Source organism: Caretta caretta, chromosome 1, assembly GCF_965140235.1.
Source record: "Caretta caretta isolate rCarCar2 chromosome 1, rCarCar1.hap1, whole genome shotgun sequence".
Classification (NCBI taxonomy): Eukaryota; Metazoa; Chordata; order Testudines; family Cheloniidae; genus Caretta; species Caretta caretta.
This window is the reverse complement of record NC_134206.1, coordinates 66,336,792-66,364,476: the sequence shown is the minus strand read 5'-3', so window position 1 is coordinate 66,364,476 and position 27,685 is coordinate 66,336,792. Positions and strand designations below refer to the sequence as shown.

The window sequence follows — 27,685 nt, the reverse complement described above, 5'->3', positions numbered from 1 at the left end:
TGAGCCATAACTGACTCATCAAATTCAGGTCAACTTGAAAGCAGTTGCCACAAAATCTACTTAGGGTATGGCCCAGAATTCAGCAAACTGATAAAACATCACAGATACAGGAGAAGGAATTGGATGGCATTTCCATGTGGCCAGAGAACTGTTCAGTGGGGCATAAAGAAATACAACAAAACCTTAATTATGTGGAAATCCCTTGCTGATCAAAACTGGTTTGTGTTCCAGAACTTCATTCAGTTTCAGTCAGTAGAGATTCATGTAAGTGAGCTTTGTATAATGGAGATAAACTGGCTTCCTGCAGACTTTTCAGCATAGATGGGCTCAGAAGGAATAAAGCCTTTCCATGAAGGGCACTAATCAAGAGTGTTGGCAGAAGTGTTTTCGATGGATGAAGTGCCTTAATCTTGAGTCTTGTCTTCTTCAAGAAATTGATCAGCATAGGTATTCTGGAGTAAGGTATTCTGCAATAGCTATTCCAGAATAGCTCCCAGTGTGGCTACTCTATTTCAGAATATAAGTGACTTTATTCTGGATCAATTACTCTCACAAAATGAGTGCTTTTGAGACAGTGGCTATGATTGTGAACGCCAATCAGCAGACTGCAAAGTCTTTCAAAGTTGGAAGAAGCTGAATACAGAATTCAGTCTGTTGAGCCAGCTTCTCCAGTTATCTGATCTTTGCAGGTGTCCCCCCAAGACTCTTGAATGATTTAAACTGTTTTTTTTTCACCAAAACCATGGCAAATTAACAGAAAGATTGAAACACTGAAGGATGAAGTGTCAGTTTACAATCTGCACTGATTCAGAGGCAGCAGTGCCTCAGGATCATATCAGAGACTGAGATGCAATTTAGGGAGTCAGAATTCCTTGACTTCCTCACCTAATCCTCTTTTACTATGAGGAAAGAGAAAGTTACTTCACCCTGTCTATGGAACATCCTACCCCCCACCTCACTTCCGGTGTACCCAGCCAACCACCCAGTCAAGACTTATCCTATCCTGTGTCCCTCTCTGATTCCTCTTCACCCACTTGCTCACTCAGTGGACTATAAGGCAGGTAGCCAGCATCCCACAGAGGTGTAGTCACAGTGTTTGCAGAGCTAAGCAAGGGAATAAAACAGAAAACTTTCCCGCACTTTGCTTTGCTGATTAAAAACATGACAATCAAGTCCTTAGATCAGATATATGTGCATCCCGTTTCTTCTGAACTGGGCTTTGGCCCATTAGCAAATAGGTTAACATGTCACCAATCCTCTGTTCCATAAATTATTTTCGTTCAATAAAACAGTTCTGTTCCCACCATTCACTATATCTTTTTTGATTTAGTTGTGCAGGTGGCGCTTTTTGTGATTCAAGACATCCTCTTCAAAGACTTGACTGTCTGCCCTCAGAAAGTCCCTCACAGGGTGGTTCCTCGGTGCTCCTCTGGAGGAAATCTATTAATCCTGAGTCAAACAAGTTTTAGCATCTAATAAATGAACACTGAATCAGCCAACAGACCAGCGAACAAGCCAGCTAGCAGGGCTAACCCTCAACACACAGAAAACTATTCTGCAATTTCTTTTAAAGTTTTTCAAATCTCGGATCCTCAATGCCCTCATCTATGAGTTTTACCACCAATTACTTCCTACATAAAAGCCATGCATATCTAACTCAACATAACAGCACTTACCATACAAATGAAAATATCTCTATTTCAATTCTTCCCTAAGAACAGACATAAACAGTCATTCTAACTCCAGGAAGCTGACCTGTCTTCAAAGAAATAGTACATTGTTACAGATCCATGCAAGGTACAATTAAGGAGAAGAGGAATAAGAGTTGCTCATTCTTGAGAGCAAAACCCAGAGTGTGGCATTACCTGATCTTTTTTTTGAAGACAGTGTTGCATTGATAAAAGCAAAATAAATATATTTCTCATCTCTATATATACACAATACTGGTAGGAAGATGCTCTATAAAATAAAGAGGTTAAAAGGCTTAAAAAAAGTTAGCCATATGTTGGACGAAAAAGATGCAATGCATTTCGCTATCAAATTCTGTCAATACGTTTAAGGAATTTATTAGGCTGTGATACACGTGGAACAAGATACAGAACAAGAATACATTTTTGAAATGAGGCTGAAGCTTTATTGATTTTTAAATAGCTAATTAGAATCAAAAGATTAAATCAACCCTGAAAGTGCCCAGCTGATACCTGTTCAGTGCAGGCTCTATTATTGGATCACACACAAAGGATGACAAGGTGTTTTTCTAGAACATATTAGATAGCATGGTCTAATGGAGATGTTCTAAAACTATAGTGTCAACAAAGCAGTTAGTTGTTGGAGCCCATCTAGATAATGTATGGTAAAGTACAACTTGTCTTGTCAAAATTAAAGTTTTAAAACATGTTTGTGAGAACATGTAGCTAACTGGTTCTAGAAAACCACCTTTCTACCCTAGTCAAGACCTATCCCAATGTGTGAACTCCTTCAACCATGAAAGAGGAGGCTATCCAGGTGCAGCTCCTGTCCTTCACTCAAATTTCCCTGTTGAGTTCCTTATGGAAATCTTAGATGAAAAAATGAAGGATGTACAAATCCTTAGACCCATAATCCCTACCCTGCTTAATGCACCAACCTCTCGAGTGGACACAGCAATTGGCAATTGGCATGTCCACTTGCCACATGGCCCTTGCAAACTTCAGCATCCATGCTGGACTTCTGCCAAAGTTGCATCATGAACGTTTAATATGAAACTTCTGAAAACCAGACCTCCTGATTGCCTGAGGGGATGTCAAAAACCCAACGCTGCACAAGCCAATTTAACACTTTGGGAAATATGCCTCCTTGACCCCACAAAGCAAAATTCCTCAGCAGTCCAGGAAGTCTGGCACCAAACTAAAGCATCCAAACACAAACTACAAAGAAGGAGGATGGTTAGAAGCAATCCAGGTCCCTGAATCCCTACAAGTAGCAGGAAGTGTCACTGCTTGAAGACTAACTGAGGCTTCACCATCGTGACAGAAGCAGCTCCAAGGGCTGCAGTTGGAGGACCACTGCACGTACGTACACTGTAGAAGTAAGCTTGCATTGGCAGTGAGAGGAACTAGATCACCTCCTATGTCTTTTATCAGCTCTAATTTCTATGATTTCATGAAGGATCAATAAGTAAAAGACTTACCCCATCGCATGTATGTTAAAGACAACACCCTGCTGTTGAAAACTGTGGACTATTTCAAATTAATAGGATGGGGTGCGGGAAAGTTAGGTGGAGTTTGATGAAATACCAGCATTTACACACACAAAATTGCCTTTGGTCAGTAATGCTATACAAAATGTATTATTACCATTACTAAAAAGGTAGTTCTACAGGAAAATAAAGAACCACCAGGAAGATGGTGGAGTGGGAGAAGCTGAGGAAGAAACAGACAAAGCCAGTAGGAGGAGACACCCTTTCTCCCCCCTCTTCCCATGACCAGACATACTGGAAGAAGGGTCCTGTGAGCATTTAAGAGTGAATGGGACAGATCCTCTCTTGGAAAATCATTATAACTCCACTGATGTCAGTGTGCACACAAGATAATCTCCAACAGTTGTCTGGCGTTTACATACAGTGATGGGTAACTTAAAAACACAATAAACAACAGCCAAGCAAGGGGGAAAGGGCACCAGCAGAATGCACACCTTCAAAGACCACAAAGGAATCTGGTGCCAGACAGGAAGCCTCCATCCAGTCACACACAGAGCTAAGATTATATCTGAAAAGGAGGAGAGGAGTTGCTTCATCTGCTATGGCCAAGTTGACGTCCCACGCCAGTTAGTCAGATGGATATTATTATTTATGCATCTATCCAGTGGTGATGGCTAGATCCATACTGAAGTAGATAATGTTTCTGGTATCATTAAATACTAAGCAAATATTTGCATAAGTAATCCGATTATTCAAAGTGCCTGGTCCATCCAAAACAGTGAGATGGAACTACCAACTGACGGATTCCTTGAAATTTCACAAAGTTTTGCCTCTGACATGGATTACAGAGAGACTAGAGAAGTATATGAAGAAGAAATATTAAGAAATAATACTAAAGATAAGAAGGGGGTGAGGATAAAGAATAGTGATGAGATTGAAAAAAGGCTTCTTCAATATGCTACTTGGGCTTTCTCTGAAACATGTGATTGGTAATCTGCATAATCTGTAAAAGCTAGATCACAGCATTTAAGCAGAACTGCATTTCCCATGAGGAACACTGGTAGATATACTGACTCAGGGATATAGAATACCACCCTTTGCTCTCAGTATGCAGGCTGAAAGCATTTGCTACTGCATCTCTTTGTGTAGTGCATCTATCACCTCCATCTTAGTTTTGCAAACTGGTACAGATTAGGGAAGGGGGCATAAAGCTGTTTCATCCCTGCCCCTCTCCACCTTTTTCAGGCCCTGATACCTGAGGGGGAATAGGAAGGGAGCAGTTCTTCAGCCATTCTCTCTGGTCTTTATGTGGGCTGTGAGGGGATGAAAGCACCCTCTGCCTTTATTTCATACCCACATATGGACCAAGCAGAATCTGGCCCTAAATAACTACAAGCAATATGCATATAGCACAGGGATGCATAGTAATACATAAATATTTTAGCTTCTCTTTACAGTTAGCAACCTAACATCCAGATATTTTCAAAGGAGAGACACATGTTCAACATTTCTCCTTGGTGTTTTCTTTCTTTCTTTCTTTCTTTCTTTCTTTCTTTCTTTCTTTCTTTCTTTCTTTCTTTCTTTCTTTCTTTCTTTCTTTCTTTCTTTCTTTCCACGGAGAAAGTATGGTAAACCACCACCAGTATAAAATTACTTAATCATTCTTAATTAGCATTCCTTGTCAGCCTCACTCTTTTGAGGTGTAAAATATAGCAGATATATATTCTAAATTGGAAGGTTCCGGAATCCTCTCTAAAGTGAAGTTACTTGCACTAAGAAAGGCCCTTTTGTATGTCAAAGATGGCACCAACGCCAAAGGCTAGATCTACACTAGCACACATACTCGGCTACTTGACCATGTACATGCTCACACATGTTGCCCATATCGTCACTGAGTGTCATAAATGAAAGTGGGATGGTACAGACTGGGCATTGCGGTCACCGCTACCGGCCCGTACGCAGCCAATGTTAAAGCCTCGCTTTGGCAGCGCTTTAACATCACTGCCCCTTTTGCCCTCCCCCTGTCGCTTGGGGCTCTGGCCACCCGTTTTAAATTGCCACCCTTTTAAATCACCCCAGGCGGCACAGGCCAGGCAGCGCAGATGGGCCGGCTGTGGGAGGCTGACCCCCAGCCCTGCCCCTTCTGCCCGATGCCAGGCCCCCGTACGGGTAAGTTGTCTCTGTTACTTTCACCCCTGCTGAGTGTCCACATATACTGTGTGGGGCAGGGTGTGGCACTATGTACATATACCTGTGTTGACACTGCCCTTTTGTTACGCAACATTAGTGCTACCATTTCAGAGGCGGTATCCTGGGGTTCTGTGTATCTTGCAGACTGAGAGAATGCAGAATTGTAGAACACCTCTTTTTTCCAGATCTGCATTGTGATATATTACCTTGGAAATAAGGAATAATTTCTTTAACATATAGAAAGTTTTCTTTCATGAGACAGCATTTGTGCTGTGCAGTTTGCAGATAATAAGCAGTGGAACTATAACCTCAAAACTGCCCAGCTAAAGCATGTGCTTAATTTTACACATTGTGTGTGAAATTAAATGCATACTTAATTCTTTCCAGGACCAGTGCCTAAAATGTAAGATCACTGGAGTAAAGATAGTTTCTTTATAAGTATTTGTACAGTGCTTAGCATAATGAGGCCGCAGCCTTGACTCATATCTCAGAATGCCAGAGTCATAAATATTCAGATTTGTGTGGAATATTGGTAAATTTGGATCTACAATTAAGGGCATTCAGTGCTTGGTAGTAAGGTTAGTTTCACTCAAGTGATGTGAGCAGATTTTCCAACAGATTTTTAAATATTTCCACTCATTTTGTGATTTAACTTAAAAGCAAAGTCTAGCAGTGTATAACTGTGGGAGTCTCTTTTGGCTTTCAGTGAGAGCTGAAATAAATGACAGCCCATGATGATTCATGCCCTTATTTTCAACTCCATGTTCACAAGTGGTCTATTCAAATTGACAGACAATGCTAACTATAGTGACAACAATATTCCAGGTTTCAGAATAACAGCCGTGTTAGTCTGTATTCGCAAAAAGAAAAGGAGTACTTGTGGCACCTTAGAGACTAACCAATTTATTTGAGCATAAGCTTTCGTGAGCTACAGCTCACTTCATCGGATGCGTATTTCAGCGAGTGGAGATGAAAACAACAAACATCTAATATAGCATTGCTTTATCCACAGAACAGGTGTATTGCTGTCAGCAGCAGGGCATGCTTCCTTATAGTGTTTTGTCAAAATCTTTGCACCGGGGAAAATATTTACAATGAAATTTTGTTTGTTGAAATTTCCTGGGTTTTAAGTCTGTGAAAAGTTTTGGAACTGTAGAAAACTGTACAACATATCAACATGGATATAAGGTTTGGAAGTTTTAGATAATTCTGAAATGTGTAGAATATGATGTTGCAGTGAACTAGTGGCTCTAACTTGATCTAAAATTCTAGCAAATGGTTTTGTTATTTTTCTCCCCCCTGAAGGATGGACATTTTTTTTTCTGTTTTTCACTTTGGGTCTGATCCTAAGCCCATCAAAGTCAAAGGAAATCTCTTTCCTTTGAATTCACTGAGCTTTAAATCAGGACCATAATAAACAGGAGGCCAAAGTGTGATATCCTTACTCACAGCAAACAGTATCTTACACCTTGAATGCTCTTATTGAAATCAATGGGACTACTTATTTAGTAGCACACTGAGTGCAAGTGTACACAATGGCCCAAAGTTACTACAGATCTCCTGGACGACAGCTAACATTTTCAACAGTGTCCATTTTCTTTTATCAGGGCTAATATCTGTCCACTAATGATGATGACGACACTAAATGCATTTGCATTATAGTAGCATCTAGAACAGAAGTCTCAAACACGCGGCCTGCATGGGACCCACAGAGTTACTTCCTGCGGCTCGCCATAGCTCCCCTACCCCCCAAGCACACCACATTCCCGCTCTTCCACCTACCTCCCAGTACTTCCCATTGGCAAACAGCTGTTTGGCAGCACTTAGGACTTTCCAGGAGGGAGGGGGGAGGGGCTGGGATGCAGCGTGCTCAGGGGAGGAGGAGGAGAAGAGGCGGGGCCAGGGCGGGGATTGGGGGAAGCAGTTGGAATACGGGAAGGGAGGGGGAACAGTTGGGGCAGGGACTTTGGGGAAGGGGTTGGAATGGGGGTGGGGAATAGGTGGGAAGAGGCAGGGGTGGGGCCTCATGGAAAGGGCGGAGTGGGGGCAGGACCGGGGTTAGAGCAGGGGGCTTTTGTATCTTTGTTTGAAAAGGTGTCTGTGATGCTCCCCTTGGGCCAATTCACTAGTCCTCATGTGGCCCTCGTGCCGATTTGTGTTTGAGATCCCTGATCTAGAAGCACCAACTGAGATCTGGGGCCTCATTGTGCTATGTGTGCTACAAACATATAGTATAAGATAGTACTTGGCCTGAAATGTTTATAATGTAAATGGACAAGAAAGACGAAGGAAAGAATTTATGTTAGTGGCATTGTTTATAATTATGCTGATCTACATTTGTATTGACTTGAGGAGGGTGCACATGACAATTTCAATCAGAGAAACTAGAGATGGAAAAGACTACTCAGGTTATCAAGTCCATTTAATGCACCATAATGCCTATGTTGACCAATTTACACCAGCAGAGAATCCAGCTGTTTAGTATTAATTTTCTTGGCGAATCTAATAATATTAAAAGACTCAAGAGATGGTGATTCAACCACTTGCCTTCAGAGGCTAATCAACAAGTGAATAGGTCTCAAATATGAGATTCCCAAATGTTCAGACTAGATTTTTCTTTGCTCACTTTCGTTCCATTTACCTTTGGATCATCTCAAAGAAAGCCTTTAGCATGTATTGCAAAATTCTTGTGCACTCATCATATCACCCTCATAAAAATAAATAGATGTTGCTACCTTCCAACCAAGGACAGATGAAACAAGCAGCCCATAAACTCTTAACATTTCTTTCTGCTCCTTCTCCCACCATACAAACAAAAATCCAGTCTTATCTGGGTTGAATCTCAGCCAGCTGTTTGTCATCCAAGCCAGCCGGTTGGTAGGTTAATCATCTGCATTAGGTCTGATGAAACAGAGTTTAAATGTTGGGTGTGTTACCTGCATTCCAGAGGCACAGCAGCCCACACCATTTCACTATTTCTGCTAGCAGCCTGATATATAAACAGTGGTCCATGCTCCCTAGGAGGGTCTTACCCTGGCCCAGCTCCAGCTTCTACCTGGCCCAGGGATGGGGCCTCAGGGGAAAGAGGAAAAGCAGGGAGTTTGTGGGAAGAGGAGGGCCAGAGGGTGGAGTCTCAGGGGAAGAGGAGGAGCAGGGTGGGGCCACAGTGGGGGCAGGGCTCCTGCGTGTGTCCAGTTTTTGCCTTTTGAAAAGGTGGTCACCCTACCCATACAAACACTGCCCTTTGGCAGTCCCCTACCTCCAGATGTGCTTGTGAGACATCCCAGGGCATCTTCTTTAAGGCTGATGTCTTTTTAAGTCCTTTGGAGTCCGACTAGCTACAATTCTGAATATCTCTGATTAAGTTTTATTTGAAGACACATGTAATAGAAAACAATGACACATACATGTTTGCTGATTTGTGAAAACAATAAAGAAGAGATGTCAGATTTAATCACCTTTCTCCTGCTTTTTTAAAGAAAGAATATGGATGTGTAGTTCACCATATGATTTCTTCATTTATCCAACTTTTTTTTTTAACTGATAACCTGTTTAAACACCTCTAATTATCCTGTTTACTTTGACTAATGATATCTAAGAAGTCTATTATAGTATGTGCTTTTCTGCACCTTTAAATGAAGCTTTAATGAGCATGGACTTTCCATTGTGTGTAGATAAGGCTTATAAATGTGAGCCAGTATAAAAAGTATTTGCGCATTTTGCATTATCTTGCATGAAAACACATTGCAAATTTTACATTAAATCCTCACTACTAAGCAATTTGAAACTGCACAGGGGTTCATTATTTTTCTTATTAGCTAAATTTCCATATGAGTATCATGCTGATAAATATCATCAACTATGCCATAAATTTCACTTAAATTAATACAAACAATAATGCTTTATTAGTATGTACAATGGAGCACATCTTAAATAATCATTTGATTCAAAGGACTCTATTTTCTCATCTCTTCTAATTTACCGTATGCATGTCCAGGAATATGCCAATATCTTCTAGTATATGCAGCTCATCAGAGACAAACTCAGCCCATGTTCTGCCCTTCCACTGTTTAAAAGGCATAGACACAGCCTAACATTTGGAGACAGAATGTTCAGGAATCAAATATCTAGCCTAACAGAAATTCCAAATATGTCGTTGGAGAAAAACACCCCTATATTCATGGAGGGAAAACATGCAGATTTTCCCTTTTATGTCCATGGACCAAATCTAATGCATTTTCAACATGTGTCATTCATTCCTAATGATCTAATCCTCTTCCTGGTGTAGGATAGTTCTGGGTGGCCTGGGGTGGGGTTTGGGTGGAGATGAAATAAACATCGCTTCATACAGAAATAAAATGGAAGTTGCTAAGGCTGGTAAGATTCCCAGACTTCAGATGCTTCCAGAGTTCAAAATGGAGAAACAAACAGATTCCATAGTGTATCTTGTACCTGATTTATGTATTTAAGGAGTACCTCTTAACCCATGATATCACCTGGTGTCCTAATTACACCTCACAGACTTACACATATCCAAATATTTTTTTAAACCTCTATTGTATAAGGAATTCCTTCGCATAGCATAGGGGAATATTGCTGGGGTGGCTGCATCCTGAGCGCCCCCTCGTGGCCAGAGGATGCTGTGCAGCACCCGGCCTCTGTTTCTCTCTCTTTTCGTTTAAGAACTCACCCATTTCAAAAATACGTTCAAAAAATTTCCAGAAAGGATCACATGTATTTAGTCTTCTGAGTACATACAGGCCCCAACACCAGTTCAACAGCTCTCTCTATCCCTCGATGGGGGCTGCCGGCTGTCTTTCCCAGAACTGGGCACAGTTCAAAGTCTATTGCGGAGCTAATTTTGCTCACAGCAGCAACAACAGCTTTTCTTCTCCTGCTTCTTCTTGCCAGCTACAGCTTCTCAGGCTTCTGTTTCCTGAAGCGTCCAAGAAACAGGGTACTACGAGGGCTGGTCAGCTTAGTGGTTAGTGAACCTTTCTTAGCAGCCCCTTGCTTCCCTGACAAAGGTGTCTGACTCCTAACCTTAGGCCAGGAACCTTATGGCCTCCGCTCGCATATGGGCCGCAGCCCTTAAGGAGGTGGGATAGAGGGACCCAGGCCATCTCTCTCTACTGGGTCCCAGCCCAGGGCCCTGTATGAAACAACACCAGCAGAGTCCTCCAAGTGGACAGTCTAAGTCCACTTCCCTGAGCTATTTCCTACCTATGTCAGCTTGGGACGTGGTCCCTGTAGTCCAAACAGTCTGTAGCGTATCACCTGGAGTAGCACCCCTCTTGTGGACTTTTTTCAGCATCCTGCCATAGCCTGAGTCCCGCAGGGGGTGAGGGTGGGGGTGGGGGGTCACATATAAGGTTGGAGGTAGCCTAGCTACACAATGTCTTGACAGTCAAATAGTACAGTTCACTGGCTGCTGGGTGTTCCCCAGCGTCCTCAACAGTCTCTCATTCAGGGATATAGTGCTGCTGTCCCAGCTGTCAGGCTTGTAGAGACGGTCCCCTCATGGCGACAGGGAGAGCAACCTCCTGCTTCTTTCCCAGTCAACTGTGAACTGAGCCCATTTCTCTCCTTTCTTCCCCTTCCAGGCCTGACACTGGCTGCAGGTCTAGCTAGGCCCATACACTTTTTCTCTGCCCTATCAAAATCTCCCAGTTTACTCCAGCACCTACTGCCCTTCATAGGGAATGTCCTAATCCCACTCAGATGGGGCTCAACCTGTAATCAGGGTTGGCTTAACGCCAGGCTCTGCAGATCATGGGGCAAGTCACCTTGTTAGCAGCCCTGAATCACGTCCTAACTTTGTATGACTGTCACTACAACTCTCCAGAATCCATTTGGACGGACTTCAGTTGAACACGTTTGAAGCTGGTTTTAGATCGGGAGTGTGAAGCCGAAATAGACAAGTTCTAGTATGGTGATTACAAAGGCCGTAAATCTACAAATTGATTGTGTTTAATTCAGGACATTGTTTCCTGCACATCTGACAAAATCAGAACCTGAAATAATTTTTAAAAGCTGGACTATTGGAAAAAGTGCCGAGGGGATCGGTGCAGGCAACACTGGACACATTTCTATGCAGCTTGGTTTTTCAATCTTGGATTTCAATAATCAGGTACAAAGCCAGTGTTTCATCCATCTTTTTACTCATCCAAGACCCTGTAATGGGGTGGCACCCACCACTTGCAAGTGCCCCTTTCTGGTCAGGTGAGTCTGCAGTCTTTCAGTTTACGGTGACCCCTGTCAGTCGTTTTGTCAGGCATTTTTTCAGTGATTCAACCCTCTGGCCGAGTCACACACACTGTCTGTATATGAATCAGAACAGACCCGTTCCAGTTTATACAGTCCACAAGGGGCCTGTCTCTGTACTCCTCGGTTGCTGTCTCTTTAGCCCTCCACAGGCTCAGTCTTTAAGCAGGCCCAGGCCTGGTATGGGGCTGTATGCCCACGGCTTCCTCCCTGAATACACTATCTTCCTGTGACCCTCCTGTGGCTCAGTCCTTACTCAGTCCCAGCAGCCAGCCAGGAACTTCTTCATTGCTCCCCAGGTCCCTGCTGGCAACTGTCTTAGGCTACATCTACACTACAGCCGGGATCGATGCCCTGAGATCAATCCACCAGTGGTCAATTTAGCAAGTCTAGTGAAGACCCACCAATCGACAGCAGATAGCTCTCCGGTCAACTCCTGTACTCTACCCCAGATGAGAAGAGTAAGGTAAGTCAACGGGAGAGTTTCTCCCATTGACACACCTGATGTAGACTCCATGGTAACTTGATCTTAGGTACGTCAACTCCAGCTATGTTATTCACGTAGCTGGATTTGCATAGCATAGGTCGACCGACCGACCGACCGACCGACTGACCGACCGACCGACCGACCGTCCGTCCGTCCGTCCGTCCGTCCACCCACCCACCCGCCCGCCTGCCTGCCCTCTCCCTTACAGCTCCAGGCAGTAACTGACTAGTGCTCTGTTTTGCAGCTCCTTGTATATGGATCTACTGGGCTCTGATTGGCCACTCCTGTACCCCTCTAATTGGCTAGCTCCCCGTGGCCACTCTAGGACACTTGGAGGTCTTCTCTTCTGTTCCTCTTTGGGACAGGGTGTGGCAGGACACTGAGATCTCCAGCAGGGGGCCTCTGGCCTTAGTCCACCCCATCGTAGACCCTTCACTTCCCACCCACCCCCCACTCATATGTATACTAGCTGAGTGACTGACAATAATCATAGTAACCCACACTGGTGAACACTATTGCAAAAGATACATTCCAAAACAACACACTCCACTGCACACAATTTTCTCCCCCTGGAGAGAGAGAACAAACATGTGACATTGCTTAATGCACCACTGGAAGGCACTCAGATATTACCATGATAAGTGCAGTATAAGAACCTCTATAGAATAAGATAGAACAATTTAGTAGAATGTATCCAGAACAGACTCATTGGATGGTTAGTACAGCAAAAGTCCATATGGAGGTGATACATGAGTTGTCGAATAACAGAATTGTAAATGTCTTTGGATATATATGTTGTCTTAAAATGCCTTGTTTTTAACATTACATGATAAGGAGAACTACTGTTTGCAAATTTGGATAATTTATCTATGTTCTAATTTACCATTCAGTTCATGAAGCATCAAAGTTACAAAAGCAAGACCCTTAGAAAAGCTGCTTAGTAGAACAATTAGCTTTTGTACTGAACATTAAGGGCAAACATGAGCCCAGAATAGAACAGTAATAGATGAACCAGAAAAACAGAATACAGCTGCCAGAAAAATGAGACAGTACAATTGTTTAAAATACTGGCCATTTTCCCCGCATGCATGCAACTACACTGGCCTCAGGCCACCCAAGATAAACTGTGCAATTTTTGTTTATTTCTTCGATGGGATATTAGAAGTGTGCTTAAAAGAATTTCTGGACTTTAAACAGCAATTTCTTTATTTTCAAATTTTATTTTATTTTCAAATTCAATTATTTCTTCATTACATTTGTAAGGAACTTCTCTCGGGTAGAAATGTAAAATTTATTTTGTTCTAAGAAAGCTAGCCCAGCAAGTGACAACTTCCAGGGCTCCAGATGCACTGCCTCAAAAGGAGAGGAAAATCAGATGGATTAAAAAAAGCCATAGTTGCCTCACAACATTTTGTAAATTTTGTAAACATTTTGCACTCAATATTTCAGTATTAAAATCCAGTTGCAGGATTCTGAAAAAAATAAATATTCAAATTATTGGGCATAGGGAGAATGAATTATTTTTTTTTAGGGCTGCCGATTAATCACAGTTATTAATTAACTCAAAAATTAATCTCAATTAAAACAATTATGATTATTCACAGTTTTAATCACACTGTTAAACAATAGACTACCAATAGAAATTTATTAAATATTTTGGATGTTTTTCTACATTTTCAAATATATTGATTTCAGTTACAACACAGAATGCAAAGTGTATGGTGCTCACTTTATATTATTTTTATTACAAATATTTGCACTGTAAAAATGATAAACAAAAGAAATAGTATTTTTCAGTTCACCTCATACAAGTACTGTAGTGCAGTCTCTTTATTGTGAAAGCGCAACTTACAAATGTAGAGGGTTTTTGTTACATAATTGCACTCAAAAACAAAACAATGTAAAACTTTAGAGTCTACAAGTCCACAATGTCCTACTTCTTATTGATCCAATCACTTAGAGAAAGAAGTTTCTTTACATTTACAGGAGATAATGCTGTCCGCTTCTTATTTACAATGTCACCTGAAAGTTAAAACAGACGTTCGCATGGCACTTCTGTAGCTGGCATTGCAAGGTATTTACATGCCAGATATGCTAAACATTCGTATGCCCCTTCATGCTTCGGCCACCATTCCAGAAGACATGCTTCCATCCTGATGATGCTCGTTAAAAAAAATAATGTGTTAATTAAATTTGTGACTGAACTCCTTGGGGGAGAATTATATGTCTCCCGCTCTGTGATTTACCCATATTCTGCCATATATTTCATGTTATAGCAATATTGGATGATGACCTAGCATGTTGCTCCTTTTAATAACGCTTTCACTGCAGATTTGACAAAACACAAAAAAGGTACCAATGTGAGATTTCTAAAGATAGTTACAGCACTCTACCCAAGATTTAAGAATCTGAAGTGCCATCCAAAGTCTGATCAGGGCGTCACGTGGAGCATGCTTTCAGAAGTCTTAAAAGAGTAACACTTCTATGCGGAAACTACAGAACCTGAACCACCAAAAAAGAAAACCACCTTCCGTTGATGGCATCTGACTCTAGTGATGAAAATGAATATGCATTGGTCTGCACTGCTTTGGATCGTTATTGAGAAGAACCCATTATCATCATGGACATGTCCTCTGGAATGGTGGCTGAAGCATGAAGAGACATACAAATCTTTAGTTCATCTGGCATGTAAATATCTTGCAACGCCGGCTACAACAGTGCCATGCGAACATCTGTTCTCGCTTTCAGGTGACATTGTAAACAAGAAGTGGGCAGCATTATCTTCTGCAAATGTAAACAAATGTGTTTGTCTGAGCGATTGGCTGAACAAGAAGTAGGTCTGAGTGGACTTATAGGTACTAAAGTTTTACATTGTTTTATTTTTGAATGCAGTTTTTTTTGTATATAGTTCTTAATTTGAACATTTAACTTTCATGATAAAGAGATTGCACTACAGTACTTGTATTAAGTGATTTCTTTTATTTTTACAGTTTATATATTTATAATAAAAATAAATATAAAGTGAGCACTGTACACTTTGAATTCTGTAATTGAAATCAATATATTTGAAAATGTGGAAAACCTCCAAAATATTTATATAAATAGTATTCTATTTTTATTTAACAGCACAATTAATCACGCAATTAATAACGATTATTTTTTTCTTTGCGTGGTTAATCGTGATGAATTTTTTTAATCACTTGACAGCCCTAGGTTTTTTTCATTCTTTTTCTATGCTTGTGGAAAAAATAGTGAGTGTGTAAGTACAATGAGACTATGTTCATAGAATATGATTCAGTGTCCTCTCTTTCTATGTCAATTATAAAATCTTATTTTTGTTCAGATTTTGTTGCAATATTAATTCTCAAATCAAATCAAAATAGCCATAATTCCAGGAAGTGACACTGTATCAGAACCCAAATCTTACATAATGGGCTTGTCATAAATATCGAGGGAAGGGCAACCACCTTTCTGTATACAGTGCTATAAAATCCCTCCTGGCCAGAGGCAAAATCCTTTCACCTGTAAAGGGTTAAGAAGCTAAGGTAACCTCGCTGGCATCTGACCCAAAATGACCAATGAGGGGACAAGATACTTTCAAATCTGGAGTGGCGGACAAAGGGTTTGGTCTGTCTGTGTGATACCTTTGCCGGGAACAGATTGTTTAATGGCTTTTAAAATTTTGCTGTGCTGTAACCTGATACAGTACTTGTATTAAGTATTGTACTGAATCCCTCTAAGCAAAACCTTAAGTTACAAAAAGACACAAAAACAGGAATACACATTCCCTCGAGCACAGCAAAATTTTACAAGCCATTAAACAAAAGAAAATCTAACGCATTTTCTAGCTAGATTACTTACTAACTTTACAGGAGTTGGAAGGCTTGCATCCTTGATCTGTTCCTGGCAAAGGTATCACACAGACAGACCAAACCCTTTGTCCCCTCTCCAGATTTGAAAGTATCTTGTCCCCTCATTGGTCATTTTGGGTCAGGTGCCAGTGAGGTTACCTTAGCTTCTTAACCTTTTACAGGTGAAAGGATTTTACCTCTGGCCAGGAGGGATTTTATAGCACTGTATACAGAAAGGTGGTTACCCTTCCCTTTATATTTATGACAGGGCTGTAAATAAAACTGAAAATTCATATGCAAATGCTAATATGAAACTTCAGTCTTGAGTTTACTAGATGTCAAAGATAAAGACAGGAAAAATGCATTTCAGAACATGAAATTTTGCTAAGACAGGATTTTCAAGCAGAAGGAAGTTTTTAACATAGATGCGTTTATGGTCCCACACTGCTAGTACCTCTTTCTACTACAAATGGTGTCATAAATAGCCATTTATCAAGAACCCTCTTGGTACATTTATCCTATTCAGCTGCAATTTCCTCAGACCTATCCCTAGAACAGACTGAATTTAGCCAGGTGTGACAGTCTAGTAATGAAAAATCCTTCAGCATCCCAGAATTGACCTCAGAGTAATAAACTATCAGAAGTTTTTTGATATTGGGCATATATGATCTTGGCAAAATCACAGATTTTGAGATGAATATCTGAATGATCCATTTGAATTTGATGCATATGGTTTCTTAATATCAGTAAACATTAAATATTACTAATACAACCAATAATACTACTTAGTAAATAATTACACCTCTTTAACATTCTGAATTCTGTGCAAACAGTATCTAATATAATCTCACATTTGGGAAATAAAAAATGTATAGACACCCTATTATGCAAAAGGAGAAACTGAAACACTGGTATGTTAAGTAATTTGCCTAAGGACATAGATTGAGCCAGTAATAAATCTGGAATTACAAATCAAAGTTACTAGCCGCTAGCCCTATACTCATACCACTGAGCCTCACTGACTCTCTTGCAGGTCTTGAGGCACACCAAGGTATATTTTATGTGCAGAGTATTTAGTAGTGATTGGATAACTGTAGCAAAGTTGCATTTATCTTACCAGATGAATACAGTTGTCATCTTAACATCCAGAAACAGACCCACTAGACAGACCTAACCAGATCCCTAAGCTGTAAACCTGCATCATGAATAGTGCTGCACTTCCTCAAATATAAGTATCAATATAATCATTGACAACTGTTCAAGTTGCTTCCCTAAACTTGCATCTGGACTGTTCATCAGTCAGTTAGCCCTCATCTAAATCCAAACTCAGGCGCACAGCTTATCCAGTCTATGGCTGCAGTCAGCTCACCAGAAATGGTGACAGAATAAAATACTATTGCACCCTACAAGAGGTATTCCTTAGGGAAAATGAGCACTTGCCCAAAACTACCTTCTGGGATCTCTCATAAAGGAAGGATGGGAGACATGCAAGAGCTCAAAACGCCCAGTATATACATGCCATTGCAGTATAGTCTCCTCAAAAGGTCCCAGTGGCCCTGTAAGTGTAGCCATGATTTTAGTTTCAGTTTGCAAGTCAGTGCAAACAAGCCAGTTCTCACCCCATTCCAGCAGCAAAAAGGGTGGTTTTTTTTGTACCTTAACTTCTACTTCCTTCTGTTGCTGGGGCAGCATAGACATCCCATCCTCGTTGCCACGTTGTTTTATCCTTGGGGCAACAGTTTTAGGAAGAAATCACTGGAGACACAGAGAGCTGTAAACCTTGAAAGCAGCCATTTATTGCCACACACTGAACTAACCAAAACCCAGCCAAAACTGGCTGGGCTATCCCCTAATAATCTAACTCAGTTGCCATAGCAACACAAGATTATATTACCATGACAACCAAATACACAACAAAATATACCTTACAGTCCCCCCTCCCCTCCACGTGTCTCAGCCTGGTGGGAGGAGGCTGAGGGGCTGCCCTTAAGTATCTATTTCTGTACTATGATCAACAATAAGCTTGGATATATAAAAAAAAATCCCAAACATCTCATTAGTTTTTAGTAGATAAAGAAAATATCCCATACTTAACTTTCAGGAAAACATAAATTATAGTCTAACATAAAATCCTGCTTATAATAAATTATCTTAGATACGAACACTGTCAATTGTTTGGATTGAAAACTGTCTGAAGGGTTTCCAGTACAGTGTGATGATATATAGTCTGTATTATTTGGTGGTGGAAAAAAGGGTGTATCTAATGTAAGGTGCTGCCAGGATCAATATTAGGAAATATTAGAAAGTGTCTTATTTCACATCTTCAGTAATGTGTTGGAAGTGGAAGAAAGTAGCACATTAATGAAATTCACAGGTGGAAGCTTGTTGGGAGGTGTTGCAGAAACAGTGAGTGAAGAGAAATGATGCAAAGGGAGCTTTGGGAATGGATGGGAAATAACAAGCTGGGAAAATGAAAGCTAATACATCTAAAACAGCTGGTACATTTAATACATTTAAAACAGCACTGAAGCTCCATAGTAGTCATTGGGCCAGCAACAGTTTAAGCTAGCAATGAATATGGGCCAATGCACAGAAACAGAAACATACAGTGCATGTACTGGACAGCAACAATACTCAATGAGTTCTGGGTTGGTAGTGAGCAAGAAATTAGATATAAGTTTATTATGAGACACGTGAACAAACAGCCCAACACATTTCTGGGCTACAAAAAGGAACTATGACTCAGACCAGGAAGTCAATATTCTTTTCTGTGGTTCTGATCCAGCACCCACTGAAATCAATCGGAATAATTCCATTGACTAAAATGGACACTGCATCAGGTGTTATGACTCACCTGCAGGGTGGCATCCTCTCACCACACCTTTTAAACAGGGAACAGATGAAAAGGGAAATGTGTGTGGTTTGATATGATACACTTTGTACTCTTGCACTTTTAACACAGATTTAAGGATTACTCTTAATTTTATAAATTGTATAATCTGGATGAATGTATTTATTTTGAATTCCAGTCAACACAATATATGGAGTATTTCAATAAAAGCATATCAAATATCTGGGCCTGATCTGATGTAATTTTACAGCTCCATAGCAAATCCACTTTAACAAGGATGCATAAACTTAGAGTCAGAGGAACAGCTGGGATATGCCTATAGCATCCATTGGACACCCTTCTCTCCAGAGGGATCCAGGACTAACCTATTGCATTCCTTCTTATGGTTGTCTCTTGGCTCCACTGTGTTTTCTGTGATGGTTTTTCCAATGCTTCTGCATGTTAATTGTGCATATACTGTTTCTCTTTTCCTTTGTTTTTGAAATTATATGGATACTTGAAATTGTAGAGTTGTTTCACCTTGCAGATTTATTCGCCATTAATATATTTCTGCTTGAATGTTCTTGTAATTGCTTCATGCAGTTTAATTTTCCTTTTCTAGGTAACAAGCACACGTTAAATGAGGGTAAACTATTAATGAAAGGCTGCATAAAGTATATTTAATTTTGAATCTTCTCTGTACTTCTGCACAGGCAATGTATAGCAACATTAGTTTTACTGCTGTACAGAGAGAGCTAAATTATGCATGTCTCACCTCGTGACTGAGAGTGCACAGGCACAGAGCCATTGGCCATTATCTTTGAAAACTCATGGTGATCGGGAGAGGTCTCAGACAATTGGAATAAGGCAAATATAGTGCCCACCTTTAAAAAAGGGAAGAAGGAGAACCCAGGGAACTACAGACCGGTCAGCCTCACCTCAGTCCCTGGAAAAATCATGGAGCAGGTCCTCAAGGAAACCATTTTGAAGCACTTGGAGGAGAGGAAGGTGATCAGGAAGTCAACATGGATTCACCAAGGGCAAGTCATGCCTGACCAATGTGATTACCTTCTATGATGAGATAACTGGCTCTGTGGATATGGGGAAAGCAGTGGACGTGATATATCTTGAGTTTAGCAAAGCTTTCGATCCGGTCTCCCATAGTATCCTTGCCAGCAAGTTAAAAAAGTAGGTATTGGATGAATGGACTATAAGTTGGATAGAAAGCTGGCTAGATTGTCGGGCTCAACAGCTAGTGATCAACAGCTCGATGTCTAGTTGGCAGCTGATATCAAGCGCAGTGCCCCAAGGGTCGGTCCTCGGGCCGGTTTTGTTCAACATCTTCATTAATGATCTTGATGATGGGATGGATTGCACCCTCAGCAAGTTCGCAGATGACACTAAGCTGGGGGGAGAGGTATATACACTGGAGGGTAGGGATAGGATACAGAGGGACCTAGACAAATTGTAGGATTGGGCCAAAAGAAATCTAATGAGGTTCAACAAGGACAAGTGCAGAATCCTGCACTTAGGATGGAACAATCCCATGAACTGCTACAAGCTGGGGACTGACTGACTAAGCAGCAGTTCTGCAGAAAAGAACCTGGAGATTACAGTGGAGGAGAAGCTGGTTATGAGTCAACAGTTTGCCCTTGTTGCCAAGACGGCTAACGGCATATTGGGCTGCATTAGTAGGAGATCGCCAGCAGATCGAGGGAAGTGATTAATCCCCTTTAATTGGCACTGCTGAGGCTACATCTGGAGTATTTCGTCCAGTTTTGGGCCCCCCACTACAGAAAGGATGTGACAAATTGGAGAGAGTCTAGCAGAGGGCAAGAAAAATGATCAGGGTTTTGGGGCACATGACTTATGAGGAGAGGCTGACAGAACTGGGCTTATTTAGTCGGCAGAAGAGAAGAGTGAGGGGGGATTTGATAGCAGCCTTCAACTACCTGAAGTGGTGTTCCAAAGAGGATGGAGCTAGTCTGTTCTCAGTGGTGGCAGATGACAGAACAAGGAGCAATGATCTCAAGTTGCAGTGGGGGAGGTCTAGGTTGGATATTAGAAAACACTCTTTCACTAGGAGGGAGGTGAAGCCTTGGACTAGGTTACCTAGGGAGGTGGTGGAATCTCCATTCTTAGAGGTTTTTAAGGCCCGGCTTGACAAAGCCCTGGCTGGGATGATTTAGTTGGGGTTGGTCCTGTTTTGAGCAGGGGATTGGACTAGATGACCTCCTGAGATCTCTTCCAACCCTAATCTTCTATGATTCTATGATACTATCCCTTTCTACTTCACTCATGAGTGGACTAAAATGAGCCCCTGAAGGACAAGGGTTGGAGGGATGCTAGCATTGGCAGGAGGTCCAAATGCAGAAAAGGCAAATTAAGCTCAAGACACACATTCTCCTGTACACAGGCTGGCTGCATTGGGTGGGGTGCTGGAAACGCTTGGGGAAAGATTCAGAAAAGGGTAAGATGTCTAATTGACTTTTTAAGTCCCAAATCCTAGAGTCAGGGCCTCCTGGGATTCAAATACCCCCCGCTCAGCTGTGGTCAAACCCTGTAGGCACCCAGACTCACTTGATAGTTAAATTTTTGCAGTAAAAGTTCTCTTGGTGACTATGTTTCTACCTTTGTGCATGCATACTGCAACCTTTCCCTAAGCATCCAGACACCTATGACCCCAGATGAGATATGAATTGGGGGAAGATAGGCATTCCTCTGTCTAATTTGCTTGGAGGGCCTGATCCTATGAAGAGGGCTCAGAGCTTGCTTACCAGAATGGGGACCCCTGAACGAGCTCAGAGAAAATGGCTCGTGGGGATGGAGAGGAAGAGGACCCCCTTCATAATTTTTAGCCCCATGTTATAGCACTCACCTGAGAGTTGGCAGCACTGTCAGGCAGGGGGGTGGGAGACTTGAACTGGGTGTATCCCACATCTCGGGTGAGTACCCTAACCACTGGGTTAAAAGTTAGTTTGCAGCTGAGATTCCCAAGCAAGAGGAGGTGCTTCCCTGCAGCTTGTATCTATGTGTTGAACTCCCTGAGAGGATCAGGGCTCAGTACACATCCCTGGTCTTGGTCTTTCCCACTGGCTAGCTTTGGCATGTTGATAAATTGTATAGTCAATTGCTTGACCACACTTTGGTTCATTATGAAATATATTCAGGGGACCAGATATCCAATATCAGTCAGTTTTATTTTTATAAGCCAATAATAATATAGTAAAGGAAAAAGATTTGATAAGATACCAGACTCTGGGAAGCTGTCTCGTGCAATATTTTTTACATTTACCTTATGCAGAAGATGTGCTCCCAAAGTTACCCCTAAAGCCATATTTTTATTTCATATCTGTTTACTAGTAAAAGGTACTGTGTACATCATCTGAAACTATATTTAACCACTCAGCTTTCTACTCTTTTGTTCTGGTACCATGGTATATCCCTTATCTCTTTGTTCTGAACAAAGGCATTCCAGGTACCAAGGGCCATGAAGGCACCTCCTATGTTTGTATCAGGGTAGAATATTCATATATCTTACCCTTTTCCTTGGGACAGTTCAGTGCTGGTCTGCTTCCTGTTGCTTTGGGGAAACACTCTCCTGCTCTGGTCTTGACAGCTTCCCTAGTTGCTTACGCCAAAGCATAAATGAATGCAAGGGGATATGGTTTACTTAGCATAAGTGAGCAGGGTTATATATAAATCATAGGCCAATTTAGAGTATATTACTGCTATTATATTGCTGCTATAATGCTTAATACATACTGATATGTGTATGATGCAGATAATATATATTGAGTAGTGTGATTTATCTAGCTATATATGCTAGCCCAATATATATTAGTCAATAGGCAGGGAGCCACCTACTGTGCTGATTTTCTAAACACCTACAAGTTAGGTGTGGCAATGCTCAGCATCACCATACCTAAGTTTCTTTGTTGAATCTAACAGATTCAAGCATCTAGCATCCTTCTTTGTATTTCCCTAGGCCACCGCTTCCCCCTTCTTGTGCTCTAGTCAATGCCACATGAGTGGTGCTGTGCTTGCTGCCTAGTGTGGCTTCATTACAGCTGAGGTCTCTTCCATGTTTAGGTATTCAGATGGGAAGATGAGAATAAGGGGCATCAGTCTGAAACAGCGGATGAGCGGATTAGATTTTCTCTGTGTTTTCTCTACATTTCAGCTAAATTTGTACAAACACTGTACAAGGCTGAAATCAGGGCATGAAAGCAGAAGAGAGAGGTTATTTCCTTCCTGCAATGTTTAAGAGCCACCTCTTGCATGGAGAGAAGTAATTTGGGGGTAACGCTGACCACTTAAGCCAACTTCAAGTGGCTCCTGAAGATCTGACCCAAAGTAGAAGTTAAGATCCCTGCCCAGCACAACATCACTAACCATGTGGAGTTGAAAGAAGAGCTGCTGCTCAAGATCCTCCCCTCCCACAGATTTCCGGGTAGTCAAGTGCTGATCACTGGAGGCATGAAATGCTACAGTTTTGCATAGACTTAGCTGGTCAATGTAGCAAAGTAGAATTATTGCTCCTGCAGCAGAGAAAAATACTGGGACATCTTTAAACATTCACAAGCCTTGTAATTATGTAGACTCTGTAAAGCCTTGAAATGCTACTTTCCTCCATAAGGGCTGTGAACATATGATGAATAAATGCTGCCTGCCCCTTTGGAGGGGACGGTATCTTTCTGTAGTTACAGTCTTATGTAAATGTCAAATGAAACAACAACAGCAAGGACTTTCATTGCTGGAAATGGTAAATCATCCATGTTCTCTTATTTTTCTTGCTTAATTCCCATGAAATTCAGGTGGCTGTGCCCCAATTATTTTTTTCATGAAAAGAATAGTCTATATATTCTCCTATTCATAAGAAAATAGTTCCCCTGTTGATTCTTTGCAGCAGTAATAAAGGCAGAATGTGTAACTTGTACTGGAATAAACAAATATGGTTGACATACAGTAGTACATTCAGTAAAGAACTGACATTAACCAGTGCCTCATTTTTACAAAATAGTTACCTAGACTATTTATAACATTATGTTGATGCTAGTGATAATATGTTTTTAGACACAGCTACTTTCAGTTTATAGTGACTTACTGTTATCAGTTATGCTTCACCATCTGTGGACATAATTAAGTTTACCCTTAAATTTGATTTCCATACGTATCATTCACAAGTGACTCTTGTTTACTAAACACACTCAGGGTAAGCAAAAACAGAAAAGCATAGTTTGAATACACTGGAAATAATTTGGCTGCTAGGACTGAGAGTGCCAAAAAAATTATATTTGAGATACGCTTTTGAAAGCACAGCCCCCAACATTTACCGCCTTCCCCTCCTTCCCTCCATCACACAAGCACACATCCTTGCAGAATTCAGGAACTCCCTCAAATTGTATACATTGTGACCAGACTCTCATTTACACTGAGGTCCCTTTACATCAGTCTAGAAGTGTAAACAAGCCTTAAAGTGAACATAACAGTAATTTATGTTCTTTAAGGGCAGTGTAAGAGGCCTTGCTGTAAATGAGAATCAGGTCCTATATGTGTTTTTATTACAGGAGAAGTAAATTTCATACATCATTTCTTGTCAACCTTCCCAAATCCTGTCAGGTACTGAACTCCTGGGAACTGAGAATAACCAGCACCTTTCAGGAAGTGCTCAAGGCCTAACAGGATCATGCCAATGCGTCACATAGTGGGGGTTTTGTTCCTGACTGGAACATTTAAGAGTCTCATGAATATTGGAGTTTGATATTCATTTTCTATGGACAGTCAGAAGTATTTCCTGAAAATTAAATGTTTTAGTGAAGATTTCTGCCAGTTAGTTTATTTGCTAAAATATCTGTGGTAAGCAAACACCTAAGAAGTGCAAAATCAGGCCAAATAAATGTATTTACAATTTTAAATTAATAACTAGTGATTTTTTGTGAGTATTCTCCAAGCTCAGATCTTACTACTTTATCAAGAAGAAAAGTGGCCAACATGAAGAAGCTGTTTAGGTCTCCTAAATGACAGGCATTCATAAAGAATGACAAAATGAGAAACAAACCTATTATCATATACTCATCCCCCCTCAACTTAGTGAACCATACTACTTCATTCTACATGGTCAAAACAACAGGTGACAGTGAATTTATTTATGGCTTGTATTACCATAATATCTGAGCACTTCACAAAATTTAAAGTATTTATCCTCACAGCACCACTGGAGAGATAGGAAAGTATTATTATCCCCATTGTACAGATGAGGAACTGAGATGCAGAAACTAGAGTCCAGATTTTTAAAGGTATTTAGACATGGAGAGATGCACCTAGTGGTATTTTCAATAGTGCCTTGGTATCTAACTCCCATTACCCATAGACCCTTTTGAAAAGCCCGTTAGGCACCTATCTGAATCTTTAGGCGCCTAGGCTCAGATCCACAACAGGATTTAGATGCCTAACCCCCAGATTAAGGCACCTGAGTCCCACTGTGATCATAAAATTTCCATAAATTAGCTGCTGCCTAACCCTGTGGACACTTAAACTCACTCAGAGCCTAAGTTTTTTGCAGTAAAAGTTTCCTATGCTCCTGTCTCTAAGCAGATGCAATGCTGCCTCACTCCAGACACCTGGATACCCTTCTCACATGAACCAGGGGAATATAGTCACTCCTCTGTCTAACTCGTATATGAGGACATATCCAATAAATTTGCTCAGAGGCTACTTAACTACACATAGCAGTACTCCCTTATAACATTTAGCCCAGTGGTTAGGGTACTAACACAGGGTATGGGAGACCCTCCACCAATTTAAGTCCCCCTTTCTGCTTGATGGGAAGGGATTTGAATAGGGATCTACCATTTCTCAGGTGAGTGTCCTAAGCACTGGACAATGGAATATTCTGATGTGGGGCTCCCTCAATCTATCCTATTGAAGTTATGACAATTTAATTAAATAATTGAGTATTAAATGGATCAACACTAGAATGAGAATCACTCTACAACCTAAGTGACTTGCCTAAATTCACACAGGAAACCTGCGGTGGAGTAATATCTCCTGTGTCCTAGGCAATTGTCCTTACTCCTGGACAACCCTTCATCTCTAGTCCATGTAGAGCAGCTGCCAGGCAATGGATTGCTTAGGATTAATGAATACCAAAGAGGAATTGGATGTGAGAAGATATGGCCTAAATATGATTTAACTCTTTTCTTTCATTGTTTATTCAGGCTTTAAAAATAGCAGTCTGTATTGATAACATCACTCTTATAGTGTTGTTGACAGGACAGTGAAAAATATTGTTTAAGGACTGTCAGTATATGTGTAAGAAGGTAATATATCTAGAAATATGATCTTACTCTATATTTTCTGGGGTTTGTGGTCCTGCATTGGGTCTCATTGACCGTTACTGATCTCCGCTGATTTTCACAAAGTGCTGTATAGATTCCAACATTTTCATATTTGGATCCCTAAATTTAGGCCTGATTTCCTTAGGTCCTGATCACCTATGGACAACAATAACTTCAACAGGAGTTGCTAGTGCTAAAGATCTCTGAAAAATTCAGGCCTTTTTTATTTAGGCGTGTGACACTGGCAGACCAGGTGCCAGCCTATGCCAAGGTTCCTAGGCTTCACTGAACACAGACAAATGGATAGCTGGAAACCAGTTTGACTCACCTGTGTGTTAGTATCATTAAAACAGATATTAGAGTTATAAGAATGTATTAAATGTTTGTAGGCTGCTGCATGTATTAAACTTACTTGTAACACTGGTATCCCATTTTATAAGATAATATTTAAGTATTTGTTCTGTAGTAATTCGGTAGTAATTATAAAAGTATTTGCTAAAACTGTAAAACCCCACAGTCAGGAGAAAAGCATTACTAAATATAAAATGCTAGTTTAGCATAAGAAATGTCATCTTCTTTCCTACAAGAGAAGGCCTATAGACACCAGACAAGCCATTGTTGACCATGAGTGGAAAAAAAGACTCTGTTAATTGCTTCCACACCGATGAAGAGGGTACATGCACAAGCCCTCATCCCCTCACAGGTTGAACGCTGGGGCCAGGGCATAAAAATCTCTGTCAAGGAGGAATTATCATCACTATGCTGCTTGGAATTCAGAGAGGGCAATATTTCTAAGCATAGGCAAGGGATCCCTAGCTGCTTGGCTTGGGTTAGCCATAAAGGACATATAGGGCTTGCATATTATAGCAGCTACTATTAGATTTTGGACCTAAGACTATTTCATTTGTGAATGTTTGCCTGCTTTAACCTTGTAAATAACTCTCTTAATTCTTTTTCTTAATTAATGTTCTTTAAGATGGGTTTTTTACAGGATTGGCTATAAGCATTGTCTTTCGTGAAAGATCTAGCAGCAGTTCTGCGGAAAAGGACCTAGGGGTGACAGTGGACGAGAAGCTGGATATGAGTCAGCAGTGTGCCCTTGTTGCCAAGAAGGCCAATGGCATTTTGGGATGTATAAGTAGGGGCATAGCGAGCAGATCGAGGGACGTGATCGTTCCCCTCTATTCGACATTGGTGAGGCCTCATCTGGAGTACTGTGTCCAGTTTTGGGCCCCACACTTCAAGAAGGATGTGGATAAATTGGAGAGAGTCCAGCGAAGGGCAACAAAAATGATTAGGGGTCTGGAACATATGAGTTATGAGGAGAGGCTGAGGGAGCTGGGATTGTTTAGCCTGCAGAAGAGAAGAATGAGGGGGGATTTGATAGCTGTTTTCAACTACCTGAAAGGGGGTTCCAAAGAGGATGGCTCTAGACTGTTCTCAATGGTATCAGATGACAGAACGAGGAGTAATGGTCTCAAGTTACAGTGGGGGAGGTTTAGATTGGATATTAGGAAAAACTTTTTCACTAAGAGGGTGGTGAAA

At 41.1% G+C, this 27,685-nt stretch overlaps 1 long non-coding RNA gene across 2 annotated transcripts in view; it reads right to left on the bottom strand.

Moving 5' to 3' along the window:
- Positions 1 to 17,766, bottom strand: part of LOC142069566 (uncharacterized) — a 73,126-nt gene extending 55,360 nt beyond the window's left edge. For both annotated transcript variants that reach the window (XR_012665462.1, XR_012665464.1), the window contains exon 1: positions 17,627 to 17,766. This is a non-coding gene — a long non-coding RNA (uncharacterized LOC142069566). The remainder of the gene's footprint in view (positions 1 to 17,626) is intronic.
- Between the last annotated feature and the right edge of the window lie 9,919 nt (positions 17,767 to 27,685).